Source organism: Chrysoperla carnea, chromosome 3, assembly GCF_905475395.1.
Source record: "Chrysoperla carnea chromosome 3, inChrCarn1.1, whole genome shotgun sequence".
Classification (NCBI taxonomy): domain Eukaryota; kingdom Metazoa; phylum Arthropoda; class Insecta; order Neuroptera; family Chrysopidae; genus Chrysoperla; species Chrysoperla carnea.
This window is the reverse complement of record NC_058339.1, coordinates 36,245,288-36,260,880: the sequence shown is the minus strand read 5'-3', so window position 1 is coordinate 36,260,880 and position 15,593 is coordinate 36,245,288. Positions and strand designations below refer to the sequence as shown.

The window sequence follows — 15,593 nt, the reverse complement described above, 5'->3', positions numbered from 1 at the left end:
TCCTACGTTTTATTTACTCCATATAAATAAATTTCTTCTTTTGAAATGTAAATGCAAATATTTAACTGAAAATTGTTACTTTCTTTGATTTTGTCTTCCTTCCATTGGAAATCACAAAACCAATTTAACTTTCGTCATTTATTAAATTTGTCTTTCGTCTGTGGTCGATTGGGAAAACTTTTCTCACAATAAAATTGAGGATCGACTTTCTGCAGATAATACTTTGTCCAAAAAATAAGGTAACATTTGAATTTAAACTGCGCGCGTTTGTTGTGCATTATGAATTCCTTCCGCCCGACCAAACAGTCAACAAGGAATATTAATTAAACGTTATGCGTCATTTGCGTTATCCGCCTAAAAAGGCCGGAATTGTGGAAAGACAATTCATGGTTTTGCACCACGATAATGCACCATACTGCACTCTTAATTCGTGATCATTTCGTCAAACACTTTACCCATTTCGTTCTGCAACCACCGTATTCACCTGATCTGGCACCGTGTAACTTCTGGCTGTTCAGCAAGCTCAAAAGACCGCTCCGGGGACACCGTTTTGAAACGATATTATATTTTTCCATATAAAAAAAAGTATTCATACACACTCAGAAATAACCTCGAATCAAAAACTTTGGTCTTTATCACAAATCAAAAATTTGATTATTTGTTAATATTGCTTCCGTTACAACAACATAATAAAAAAAGAAAATATGATCAAGACTTGTTAAACTACGCCAATCTGTTACTTACTAAATGGTCTATTTAGACCTTCATAATACCTCCCCATATGTGTTTTGTAAATTATTATACTTCGAACAGTATCAATGTGAAAATATGGGCTGGTTTTTCTGATAGTATACAGAAAGCTTTAATAGATTTTGTTTTCTTTTTTAAGAGTGTGTTTATCATTATTTTGACACTTTTATATAGTGTATTTATTATACACATACCATTTATAACCGTTTAGGTATAAAAGAACTGGGACTTGGCTTTTCAAATGACCTAGAATTCAAAATTTTATTACGGTTGTTAGTTTTCTCTAAAATTTACAAGGAACAGATAGGTTTAGCATTCTAAAAGAAAATTCGTCCAAAATTTTTGAATTAGTTACTTTTTTCATATAAAAGATTTAAAAAAATTTCAACCTACGAAACCAATTTTTCAAACAATAGTCTCATATTTTTTATCCAGAATCTACTAAAAAATATGAGATTTCATTTAAAACATAGAAACTGTCGTATTGATTCACAAAACCCATGAGTTGATAGCGGGGATGAATTTTTTCCTCCAAATAACGAAACTTTCGAAGATAAATGTCTGGTACGATTAAAGTGAATCGCTCCTGTATAAAGTAATTCTTTTATAAGGAAGAGTATTATTTTATCATATTGAAAGTTAAATTTTAAGGTAAGTATGGTGCTGCTATGACGCATGTGAAATATGTTGTCGGCGTTATAATTTTCGAATGTTTAAACCTTAAATAAACATAATCATTTTGATATTTTCTGTATATACTATAAGGGCACGTTGCAAAATTTGACGCGGAAATTAAAATAATAAATAAATAATAAATTGACAATCGCCTCAAAGTATATTGTCCAGCAATTGATTGAATAAATACATCAATTAATTTTATTCATGAATTTTTAGAGATTATTATTCAACTATTAGGTTTTCATTCAAGAAATTGCTTCAGAATTCCACTTTTGGGTCGCAAAATTTACATGCATCTTTTTCATAGTTACATTATGCTTAACTAAAGATTTATTTGTTTTCGGTAAGAAAACATTCCCTTTAAGATGAGAAGTAGATACAGTATAGGTGAGAAACGTGTTACCACGCGGTCGCGTTACTAGAATCGGTGTAATATATTTCTTCATGTAGATGAAAGAATTGATTTACATACAGATGACGTGATGATCATGTTTGTTATTCAAGAAGTATTTATTAAAATTTGCGTGGTTTGTATATATTTGATTATTATATTTTTTTGTACTACAGGGTATCGCAAAACTGATCATTCTACAAAAATGTATACAATTTAAACAAAGATGTTTATTTCAATAAGAATAAAGATTATTTTAATTAGATTACTTTTACTCAAAAATTGATGCTCCAAACCTTATACCAGAAATCAAAATCGGGCCTCTTGTATAATTTCTACCTAGTGTGGGTATAATGTGAATTTTTTTTAAACTTAATGGCTAATTTTTATTTTGTTTCATAGCTTTACTGATAATATTAACTTCTAAAAATTCAAAGAAAATTGTGATAAGATTTATTGGAAAGTATATCAGAATAGTTTTGGCCATGATTTGTTTGACATTTAGGTACTTTTTTAAATTTTTACAGAATTCTTTAATTTATGGTTGAAAATGATGATTATAGATGGATGAGATCAATGATCATCAGATCTATGATGTTTCTTATTTGTATCTGATAATAACGGAGCGCTGAGAAGAATATACACATATATTTTGATATAAGTAATCATCCCTATATATTATAAATGTGAAAGTAAGCATGTTTGTTTGTTTGTTACACTTTCACGTTAAATCTAGCAAATGGTTTTTAATGAAACTGTACAGCAAGATAGCTGATATATCAGAATAACACATGAACTATAATTTATAAAGATATATTTTAAAAAAATTAAAAAATTAATTTTAATCAGATACAAATAAGAAGCATCTGAGGCTGAGGTTCATGCTTCAAATGATAGAAAATCGGATTGAAATCAATCCATCCATTTAAGGGGCTTGGTACTAAAGTACTTGGTACAGCAGCTTTCTTATAATAATAAGAAGAAGATAACTTTTGTATCCTCTGGTTGCATAAACTCACTTTGAAAAGGAGCTTTGTTTTAAATTATAAGGTAGCTAACCCAGCTATTATAATACTCATCATACTTTGTAAGAACATAAGTTGGTTGTAACTAACAACAGACTCAACTCACTAGCTTTTCAACAGCAATGTTCATAGCACGTAATTAAATACAATTATATTAATAAATATATTCATTTAATACTTCTTTTATATAATGTAAACAAATAAATAATTCAAATGTAAATTTTACGATTTATTTTATTTCAATTTTTTATTTTATTTGCAAAAATGTATCACGTATTTTTTTTAATACCAATTGAAAATCGTTAAACAATTAAATTATTGTGAAAGTATGTACCGCGTTTGATTTTAATGGTATATTTTTTAATTCATTTTTACTGTCAGAACATATTTTGTTGTTGTTATATAGTGATATAAAACTCACTGGCAAAGCTATTTAAGTTAACATTTTGCAAAGTCTAAAGTGTGATGTTTTTTAGATTTCACGAGAGGTTAGGTTTAATAGCTCGGTGTGATAAAACGTGATCCTTTAAGTCGATTATGTAATCCATTGTGCTCCTGTAATTATGACAAGATGGCATTAATTATGTCATAATATTTGACTGAAATTTTCTGCTTCGTGCACAAAATCGCTTAAACCTTTAATTTTTGTTGCTCCACATTCTTTGATCTATGGAAGCTTCTGTCCTTACTTTTGATACACTCGTTTTATATGCTACTAGCTTGATATCCACTCGCTTCGCTACCTCTCTTGCTCTCACTTATTCCTTTTCCATAACATTTGAAATAGAGATGGTTTTACTCAGGTAAAATATATGTAAATTTTTCAATTTTTTTAAACTTATTAGTCATTATTAAGTGACTATATCAGAACAGATGGCCATGAATTGTATCTTGTTGATGTTCATAGATGTCGCAGTTACTAAATTAAATTTAAAAAAAAAGTATATCTTTATAAATTATAGCTCCTTTGTTATTCTAAAGTATGAGCTATGTTATTGTAGAGTTTCATTCAAATCCATTCAGTAGTTTCTTATAAGCAGTTATAATCAGTTTCATATATCTATCCATATCCCTCACAAAATTTCACATTTGTAAAATATTAGGATCAAGATCAGAATGGGTAAGCAGTAATAATCAGTTGGATACATCCTTACATCCTCACAAAATTTCACATTTATAATATATCAAGATCGGGACAGGATGGTCTGGAGTGCTGCCGGAAAATCGGTATAAATTGGGAGTTTTCTAATTGTCATATAATCCAATAATCCTTTAACTTTGACTTAAATTTTAAGCTTTGTACCTCAAAATCATGAAAATCCGTTTAACCAATTTTCCATTTTTCTTTCTTTATTTTTATCTAACAAGACCTTATTTAACGAGCTGATCGGTGAATATATTGCTCTTGAAATCGCTGTGTCCGTGATTAATTTCACCTTCTTTGATCCATGAAAGTTTCTGTTCATACTTTTGATCCAATCGTTTTATATGCTATTATCTAGAATGTATTTTTGAGAGCCACATGGTACATGAATATTAAAATGATACTTATTACAATATCTCAGTTTGACGATTGTCTAATACTAAAATTTTCATGAGAAGTAAGTTCTTCTTCACATAAACTTTGTTTTAATTAAAGTTGAGTTACAAGAAATATACTGTGTTTTCACTTGGTACATCCGTAGACTTATATAATGTATCTCCCAAAGGTATACACGCTGACGCTATCTGTCATAAACTTTAATAACATACACAAAATCATACTGGTAGAGGTGTTTATATGCATGCATAAAGAGTGAAGGCGTTGTTAACGATTTTCGTCTTCGAGGGAAATGAGCTATTTAAATTTTAAACAATTAAATAAGTCTTATATTTTGATTTTATTCCTATCGAACAAGTTTTGTTCGTACAAACATGTTTTTGACAAATAAAAGAGAGATGAATTTAATCCCGAAAAATTCCAACTTACACATTTTAATATATAAATTTTGGACCATTGTTATTCGCTGAATGAATAATGTTGTCGAAATTTTTTTTGGTTCAGTGAAAGGGATATTTAAAGTGGTTTCCGATTCAAGTATTTCCAAACAAGTATTTTTGAAAGCTAAATACTTTTCACAAACACAATGAACGAATTGTTTTGGGATTAAAAAAGGAGCTTTATAATATTTCCTCTAATTCATCATCTAGCAAATCACAACTGGATATCAACCGCCAGAAGATTAATTATTGCTTTCTTTTAATTTTGTTTTTACATTTTGAATAATTGAGAAAGTATTTTCACATTTGATCAATTATGCACCATTCTCCATTAAGTCACCAGGTCGTTAAAATGGCGATAGCTAAAAAAGGTAGAAAAATTCGGCCAGGGGGGCAAAAAACCGTAATATACACCCAAAAAAATTTAAGATAATAGTTTTACCGAGCTAAGTAGGACTTGTATACGGGTCATATGGGCAGCGTCTGAAGTAAAACCGTATGATATAGAAAAAGGTTCGCTTAGAAGCTAAAGCGAATGTAGAAAAAGAGAATTTAGAATAAATGTGAATCAATTTTTTTATTAATAATGCCAAAGTGAAGAAAATGTATAAAAAAGGATGTAGAACGAAAGTTTAATTACAAGCTATCATCTGAACATTTTTTCGAACTGACGTATCTTATATACGAAAGGCCTTCGTTAATTATAATAAGTAATTTTTATAGTTTCTCAACAATTTGATTTTATTAAATATGAATTCGCTTTGTTTATGCAGCTATTGCGAAGCGAATTTTGTACTAACTTTATATAGTTAGTTCATCATTTACATCAAAATATGGGTTGTGTTGGTTGTTAAGTAAAATGTTAAGCTGTTCACTGCAATTATGTTGTTGTTGATAACAAGAAAGCCAAGGTAGTATCCTTTAACTTAAATATTATAAGCTTCTTGTTTCCTTTAACCTGTTGTATAGTAAAATTATCTTTTTATAGCTTTTTGGAAGAATGTTGGATAATTTTTGCTTATTAATTTAAATAATTTTTTCATTTTATCTATAAAAATGTTTTAAATACAGAAGGTCGAATATCCAATGCCTTTGTTAAAAAAAATTTTGTCGGACAATTTTTGAATTTGATGCACATTAAAGTTAGATCACTTAAATTCTGCAATATTTTGTGGTATGTACGCTTGTTCGACGTTTTAGGTATACGGAATGTGAAATGGTCTTTTCATTTTCAGTATGCTAAATTCATGAAAATTTTTACATATTCTAAAAGGATGAAAGAATAGGAAAGAGATCTATCTGAAGTAAAATGAATAAGTACAAAGGGTAAAAAAATAAAGATTTTACATTTTAAATCGCGAGAGACTATTAAGCAAAAGTCTTTGTATACCAAATTCTCTCGGCTCTTTTTCAAGTCGATTTAAAAACACTAATCCATAAAAAATTTGTCAAGAACTTTCAGTTTTGTATTGACATTAATGCGCTCTGCAGATATCTCTAACATTTGATGCCACTGTTCTCTCATTAATTTGGTTTCATTATCTTAAAATAAATTTCTTTGAAACATTATTCGTACAAATATGTGATTAGTTATATTTTAATAAATATTTCATATACGTTAAATATCTTGAGTTTGTGAGTACATTATTAGAATAAAATCCTTATATATTATAAATGTGAAAGTAAGCATCTTTGTTTGTTTGTTTGTTTGTTTGTTACGCTTTCACGCTAAAATTATCGAATGGTTTTTATTGAAACTGTACAGCAATATAACTTATATATCAGAATAACACATGAACTATAATTTACTTTATGGTTTAAAATGATGATTATAAATGGAGCAGATCTATGATCATAATTTTGAACCATAAATTAAAGAATTCTGTAAAAATTATTAATAAACAAAATAAATTATGACATTTAAAACATTTACATTAAAAAAAATTGGAAACTATGTATATCAAGAGAGGGTGGAGGCCATAAAGCGGTGGTTTTTACATTTAAGGCCAGTGGAGCGGGCGGGTATCAATCTAGTATATACGAAACATATTTTCGTGAAGTATAAAAATACAAACAAAACATAATAATGATAATAATACCTAGAAGTGTGAAAACATCATTCGCATTTTTATTTCTCATTATAACAAATAAACAATGATTATTGGCTTCTTTGTCTATAAATTACATGCAAACAAACATAGTACATACAACAACAACAACAACAACAACAAGTCAATATAATATGTAGGAAAATACGGAAAATATAAATCTCGTTCAAGTACTTACTACGTTCTTAATTTGAATCAATATACTGAGTATCCCAACCCAAATAAAATATATCTTACGTATTTTTATACCATGTATATATGTAATATACAAGGTTTACTATGTTTAGTCCCAAATATGTAGCGCTTAGAAATATTGATGATACGAAAAAAATTTAGGAATAGGTGTTCATAGAATCATCTAATTAGTTCATTTTCGGTTGTCCGTCCGTCCGTCTGTGAACACGATAACTCAAAAACGAAAAATGATATCAAGCTGAAATTTTTACAGCGTACTCAAGACGTACAAAGTGAGTTCGTAAATGAACAATATAGGTCAATTGGGTCTCGGGTCCGTAGGACCCATTTTGTTAACCGTTAGAGGTACTACAAAAGCTTTAATGTAATATCCTTATAAAAAAATTAACAACTTTTGTTTGAAACATTTTTTCGTAAACAATACTGTTTACCTGTGAGGACACAAATTGTATAATATTTATTATATGAGAATGTCAGTTATATATGCGGGACATGAATGTATGTGTAATGTGATAACAGTCATCAACACTGTCTATACATGGGATTTCAACAATTATGAACTTTACCGTACAGAAGTTCAACGTAGTTAGAGGTGGTCTGTTATCAAAACCGTTTTAATATGACTAGAACGCTATATTTATGGGATTTTGGAACTGTCTGATGTATCTCGTTTGGCCATCTCCAGTAATCCCCAATTGAATCGAAATTTGGTATGCATATGGTTACTAAACAAAACGATGTTATAAAAGCGGCGTTAGAAATTTTTGGCGTGCGTAATAAAATAGCTCAGGTGAAATCGAGGCCTTTTTTATTACACGCTCCAGAGCGTGGGGCAAGAATTGACATGAAAACTGAGACATACTTCCTCCTCGCGAGTAGTTTCTACGGCCTTATTTTTACAAATTTGAACAAGAGTAAATTAATTAGAGAAATATGATGATCCTACTGATAAATCTGTGACAGGAAAATAACTGAAATCAACTCCATTAAATTACCTTTCAAACGAAACCAAAAGAAATTAAAATCCGTTTAGGCGCTACGATGCCACGTACAGACACACACACACATGGCGGTCAAATTTAAAATCGTCAATTATTAATGTAATTTTTGTAAGTTACATAAATCCTATATCACGCTTCAATTAAAAGATGCCTTAGTTTTTATTGTTCCCCGGTGAAATAATCGCAAATGTTCTATGAATGAAATGGTACAGAGATTCACCCCACTTAAAAATACTCTTGATCTCTGATATAAATTGAATGAGCACCCTATATTTAACCTAGATATTTATAAAGTTCATTGATTTTGAAACCAAAATTATGTTAAGAATAAATAAGGCTTTTTAGTATTTAAACCAATTAAATCGATTTTCATAACTTGTATAAGATAAGCGAAAAGGATTCGTTAGACATTTTAATTTTCATAAATAAGTTAAGAAGATTGTTTGAAACTTTTGCCTTGGTTGCTTTTGCATTATTATCGTTTTATAAGATGTGGTTATAATCAAAGAGTAGATATATCATCATCTCAAAGTATTATGTCGTTATCGAGAACATGAAAACTATTCTTAAATTAGTTAAATTTCGAGACAACAAAACATAACTCCAGATAAAAAAAGCTATTACTTGTCCGCTACGAAATATAATACAACAAAACATACTATAATCTCGTCTTTAAAACAAATCTTGTCTTCAAAAGCGACTGCAACCATTACTTAAACTATAGATTTCATACCGATTGAACAATTCAGCTCAAGGATTTGATAAAGAAAAGGTAACTGATATCATGATAAAGATTTCAGTTGCCAATTTTATGCTAGTAAGAGCCATAATGTTCAATACTAACTGGTTTACCAGCCTGTTTCAATATTACTCAAATTATTCTTTTTAATAGTGACGCTAGGTATTTATTTTATCTTCTCTTATAAACTCAAGAATATTTCAATAGTTTCAAAATTTTCTGGGAATATTTTGTCATATTATTAAAGTTTCTCGAAAGTTCTAAAACATTATAAGATATTCTGTTATGTTCGTATATTTTCACCATCTTTTATACCTTGCCGAATGATTTTAAAGTTTCTTACAAAAAACTAATGTGTGTTAAAAGGGATTTTCACCATGTTCAAAGAATTTTAATAAAACACATACTATAAATTTCCCTTTCTTTCCATATCTTTACAATACATTTTCGCAATCGCCTTACACTCACGTATAGGCATTGCTACCATACTTTCTTGAGAGATATTGGACTATCGACCAAAATCGTAAATCTGAGGAAAATAGTAGTTCGTGATGAAGAAAACATAAAGGCCTCTGTTATAGGCGTATATGTCAGTGAAACGAAGGTTGAAACCCATTATTATTAATATTTCTGGATTATGGGAAAATTTAACAGTTTCCTAGATTTGAGATTTTAGCTTACGTGTTTTCGCAACATATTTTACATCACTGTACACATTGTAAAATGCAAATTATTCATAATAAAGTCTCAAAGTTTATAATATAATGCAAAGTGTTAAACATTGTTAAAGAATTTTAAATAGAATTACCAACTTTTCTATACTTAAGCTCATATTAAGTATAGTAAAGCTGTTACAATAACTCCAAAAATACATTAATTTCCCTTTACGATAAAATGTATGTTATAAACTTCCATTTTATATATATCACCATTTTGTTTTGAATATTAAAAATTCATATCACGAATATTTTATACAAATGTTTAAACGTACAACAATAATAATTTAACAAAATAACAAAATAAAAAATTGTAACAGAAAACATTGTTGCATAATTTATTAAAAATAATATAATAAATATTGAAAAAAAAAATTAACCTAAACTAACAGTACATCGTAAACCACACATCTGATGATAAATAAAATAAATTGCTTTTACGTGAAAATTTATATTGTTGGTGAATATAATATTTATGGATAACAATTGTTTAGAAACTTCGGTACTTCTATTTACTAGGTGATAATTATTATACTTGCATATATGTTACATGCAAAGTATACTAAGTTTAGTCCCAAGTTTGTAACGCTTAAAAATATTGATGCTAGAAACAAAATTTTGGTAATTAGTCTATTTTCGGTTGTCCGTCTGCCCGTCTGTAGACACGATAACTTAAAAACGAAAAGATATCAAGCTGATTTTTACAATGTACTCAGGACGTAAACAGTGAGGTCGATTTCGTAAATGAGCAACGTAGGTCAATTGAATCTTGGGTCCGTTGGACAGATCTTGTAAACCGTTAGAGATAGAACAAAAGTTTAAATGTAAAAAATGTTCCTTATCAAAAAATAAATAACTTTTGTCTGAAACATTTTTTCGTAAACATCACTGTTTACCTGTAAGGGCGCAAATTAGGCGTAAATTGTATATTATGTATTATATGGGAATATCAGTTATGTATGTGTGACATGTATGTATGTGTAATCTGATAGAGTAATTAACACTGTCTATGCATGGTATTTCAACAATTAACTCAGTCAATTGTTTGTTTTCACTTGTTTCAATTCTAATTAGTTGAGGAATGTTTATCATAATAACAGCTAGTTGCTGCACATAGTACGTTATCTTTTACATTTCTGATTTTTAATATGCAAATTATGAGAGCTATGGGAATTTGACAAAGTAATTATTTTATTCATAAAATTGCATATCTCAAAATTATGTTTTTGTTTGCTTGAATATCATTTTTGAGTTTTAAACTGATCCAGTTTAATCATTTTGTAGTTCTATTTGTCTTATCCTCTTAATATGCTGCAGAAAATGTTGAAGTTTCCGACTTTAAACTTTTGTGTATTGTGAGCGATTCTTATTTCGCACTTCGAAGTGCGTACAAGGATCCTTGTACGAAACGATAGACAAAATTTTGGATTTTGAAATTTCAATCGAAATATCAATTTTTTTCTCCTTGAATAAACAATTTTGCCTACCAACACATATCATTACTAACTGAATGTTAATTTCTTCTTTTTTTGTTACAGGTAAACAAAACATTGCGAACTCTGCAAATTTAGTATAAAGAAAAATATCTTCGATTCAGGTATTTATAATTCAGTAACTTTGTCGTCTAAAAGTACGGGGTAGTTTGTTAAAATTGTTTCTTATAAGTTAAAACGTTCTTAAAAGTAAACCTACATCGGTCATACATCGGCTTATTTCCTGGAAGCTGACATACTTAATATTTGTTAAAATGGCAAAAACTACAAGGTAATAACTAAATATTCACCAATTCTACTTAATTCACAGTAGATACTAGTACGATTTCCTTATTCTAGAAAATAATTAAAATTATAGCGCATAATAGGTTGGCTGATAAGTCCCCGGTCTGACACATAGATGGCGTCGCTAGTATTAAATGCATATTATTTTTATATAGTACCAACCTTCAAATGATTCGTGTCAAAATTTGACGTCTGTAAGTCAATTAGTTTGTGAGATAGAGCGTCTTTTGTGAAGCAACTTTTGTTATTGTGAAAAAAATGGAAAAAAAGGAATTTCGTGTTTTGATAAAATACTGTTTTCTGAAGGGAAAAAATACAGTGGAAGCAAAAACTTGGCTTGATAATGAGTTTCCGGACTCTGTATTTTTTCCCTTCAGAAAACAGTATTTTATCAAAACACGAAATTCCATTTTTTCCATTTTTTCACAATAACAAAAGTTGCTTCACAAAAGACGCTCTATCTCACAAACTAATTGACTTACAGACGTCAAATTTTGACACGAATCATTTGAAGGTTGGTACTATATAAAAATAATATGCATTTAATACTAGCGACGCCATCTATGTGTCAGACCGGGGACTTATCAGCCAACCTGTTATAAAAATCTTTAATCAAAGAAGTGTCACAAGCATTTTAAACTAACTACTTCTATACTTCGAATCCTCGAGTAAAAATGTATTCATAAAATCAGAGTTATTATTACCACAGAGTTTTAATTTAAAAATAATTTATTGAAACAATGAAAGTTTTCTACGTTTTTCATGATTACAAATATAAAAACAAAACCCAACTGGTTACGTACTTACTGCAATATTATACATTTACTATATTAATTTTTATTTCAGTTGGGTGAAGAAGAAAGTTTATATAAAAAAATAACAAATTTTTTTACTTCTTATTTCTTTCTAGAATTATGAGACAGTATAAAATTCTTACTTAAAACTTTTCTTAGTTGAAAAAAAAAAAAAAATTATGAAAAGTTCTGTGAAAACATTTGTATTATTTTCATTTCGTAAGTAAAAGTATAGATGACTAGAGTGATACCCACCCGCTTCGCTGGGTTTAAAAGTAAAGATTGATTAAGATTGCTCTCGCTTATCCCCTTTCTATAACACTCGAAATAATGGTAAGGACTGTTTTACACAGGTAAATTATATGTATGGTTTTCAATTTTTTTTAATAGTATTAAAGTCGTTATTATTCATTGAGTCTATCAGCAAAGATGACCTTGAAATATTTCATATTGACTATTTTTACAGAAATCTGTAATTTATGGCAATGTCAAATGACTACTTTAGAGAAATCTGTAACTTATGGTAATGTCAAATTATATTGCTGTACAGTTTCATTAAAAACCATTCGCCAGTTTTAGCGTGAAAGCGTAACAAACAAACAAACAAACATGCTTACTTTCGAATTTATAATATATAGAGATATAGAAAATGTAATGCATATAATTTCTTTTAGTAATATTTATACAAGTTTTATTATTGAATACTAATTTAATCTGATTAGTATTTTCTTTATTCATTTATTTTTGTAATTGACAAGTAGAGAATTTACACAAAGTTTAAATCCCTTATGTAAACTTCTTGAAAAATTAAGAATCTACTTTAGTCTTCACAAAACGATTGACTGGCTGTATGTTGATAAAAATTCGTATGTACCAGTTTTCTTTCACTAAAATCATATTTCCAAAAGGAACCTGCTTATCAAAACTCAATTCACAAATTAATTTTCAACCCTCTTAATTCAATTTGGAAGGAATTTTTAGCTGCAAGAAGTTTACACTTTATACTTATAATACTTGCTTCCATTATTAGCGTCGACATAGGATATTTAGTAATTCGTTGTGTGGGTAGTCATGGTAGGGACAATAAAATCGATGCAGCCCTTCCAGTGAAAAATTTTGGCGATAAAGGAGGCTGCTATGACTAATTTGCAGTTTTTTACATGTTAATGTTAAAGAAAATGTCAAGTTAAAATTAGTTGTGGCTTAGGTTCGGAAATGTACAATAAAAATTTACTTAAATACAAATGTATTGAAAAGTTTTGGGTGTATTTCAACAGATCAAGTAAAAAAAAGCAATTAAATTAAATTAATTGGATAATAATATTAAATTATATTTATAACGTTTATTTGTACTTAGTTGTAGATCACGATATATAATATATTTTAAATCACGAACAGTTTTATTATAAAATTTCATATTTGTTTCATTTTTAAATTTTAAATTTACCTTGAGAATAACGCAAAAAAATGTTAATTTGGTTGCATGATTTATACTTATTAGTCATCGTTTAAGTAAAATTATATAAATCTTTTATTTAATTAAAACTCGTTGAATGCCTTTTAAAAAAGGAAAGTACAATCACCCCAGTTTCAATTTCTTTGTTTACAGTGAAGTTAGATAACATATTGATCGTCACAGTGATTTCACTAATCTACTCTGTGGGATTGATCAATGAAACTGAAAGTGATCACAGAAAATGATCAGTTGTCAACATACAAAAGATGGAAAAAGGCAATGTCCCGACTAGACTGATCACAGTCTAAATCACTAAAGATGTAAGTTTGCAATTTCGAGAGGATATTGATTTTATGAAGTATGAAGGTGTTATTTAAGAAATAATTTTTCGAAATTCATCCTTTAAAGTGGTGAAATAGGGGTTGAAAATTTGTATGCAAATATATACAATATCCATCATTTTTAAGTTCATTTCTTAATCGATTTCAAAAATTATTATATAAATATAAAGATAATAATAGCACACTTGTAATTTTTATTTGGGTCTTTAAAACAATACCTTATATTTATATTTTGTGAAAAATGAATTCTCCAATTTTCTTCGTTATATAGGTTTTGTTAGGTTATATTGGCTGTCCACGAAGGACACACTAAGGCTATAGAGTCCATTGTGATACCATATATGTGTATGACCACCTTTCCGTTGATAATTTCATTTATCAGCTCCTCAATTTCAGAGGCTGAGTGCACTTCCTTCATGCATATACCATTCACTACACCAGCCCATCACAGCTATTAGTTAAATTAATTTTGTTGCGACGGCGGGAATCAAACCCGCTACCCTAAGCATACCGCTAAGCTAATACGACGACTTCGTTATTTAATAAATAATTATTATGTTTTTGTGATTATGAATGTGATTTACAATTCAATTGTAATACGATAGTGTCATAAATTATTTAATTATAATTATTTTAAACCAATTAGTCAAGTAAAAAATATTAAACAATTAATAATTATTTTTTTGAATATTTTAATTAATTTATACAGTCATTTGTATCAAATATCACGATGTGCAGTTTGTTTAATTACTAATTAAATATTATTTTATAGGTATTGATAAAAAAATAGAAAATATTATGTAATTTAATTTTTATTTAAATTGTAATAAAGAGGCTGTGATATGTACAGTGTGAATAATAATAAATAGGGTATTCTACTATTTTTGAAAAAGTACTTCAAAATGTTGATTTTGCTAATAAAAGGCCACCAAAAATTTATTTCGGAAAAATACACACACTTTGCCAAAAACTTAAATTAAATTTTAACCTTTTTTTAAGCTGTCAAAACGCGGGCATCCAATTTGGTGACGTAATATCGATATTATTATACGAAATAACACAGATAAGTTTGACAGATATATTCATAGACAATTAATTATAATAAATATACATATTTACTATAATGGATATATTATACCCAGCTGTCTACATTGAACTAACTGATGATCTATGGTTCATACCGATATGACATCACATCAGGGTTCGCCCGCGTTTTGGGTCACGTGATATACAGTTTAAAAATTACGATTTTTAATTTTAATATTATAAAAGAAAAATATGCTTTTATGACTCAAAATCAGAATATTTAAGTATATTTTTACATAAATTTTAACTTTTTTCAAATTTCATAATTTATTTTTGACTTACGATAATGCCCTGATATTTATTGTTTGAAAAATAATGTCATAATATAGTAATATCTACATAGATTATATTAGAGTTTTAAAATCAGTTTTTCGTTATTTATAAACTATAAAATATATAACTTTCCAAAATTGAATTTTAAAATAATTTAAAGATTTGGAAATAAAAAGGCTCGGCCATAAATTTGAACATCAAATATAAAGTAGATGAATAGTCATATAAAGTAATTTTTCCGAAAAAACAATACGATAAAAATTGATTGTAAATATTCTACAT

General features: G+C 28.3%; 1 protein-coding gene across 3 annotated transcripts in view; it reads left to right on the top strand.

The window, feature by feature from the left end:
• The window catches only part of LOC123295290 (protein-tyrosine sulfotransferase), a 226,710-nt gene that overhangs the window by 41,360 nt on the left and 169,757 nt on the right, over positions 1–15,593 (top strand). The window contains exon 1 of one of the 3 annotated variants that reach the window (XM_044876579.1): positions 11,128–11,180. The exons of the other annotated variants lie outside the window; for them this stretch is intronic. The gene's annotated coding sequence lies outside the window, so the exon portion shown is untranslated. Of the gene's footprint in view, positions 1–11,127; positions 11,181–15,593 lie in introns of those variants that run through there. 3 annotated transcript variants of the gene reach the window in all.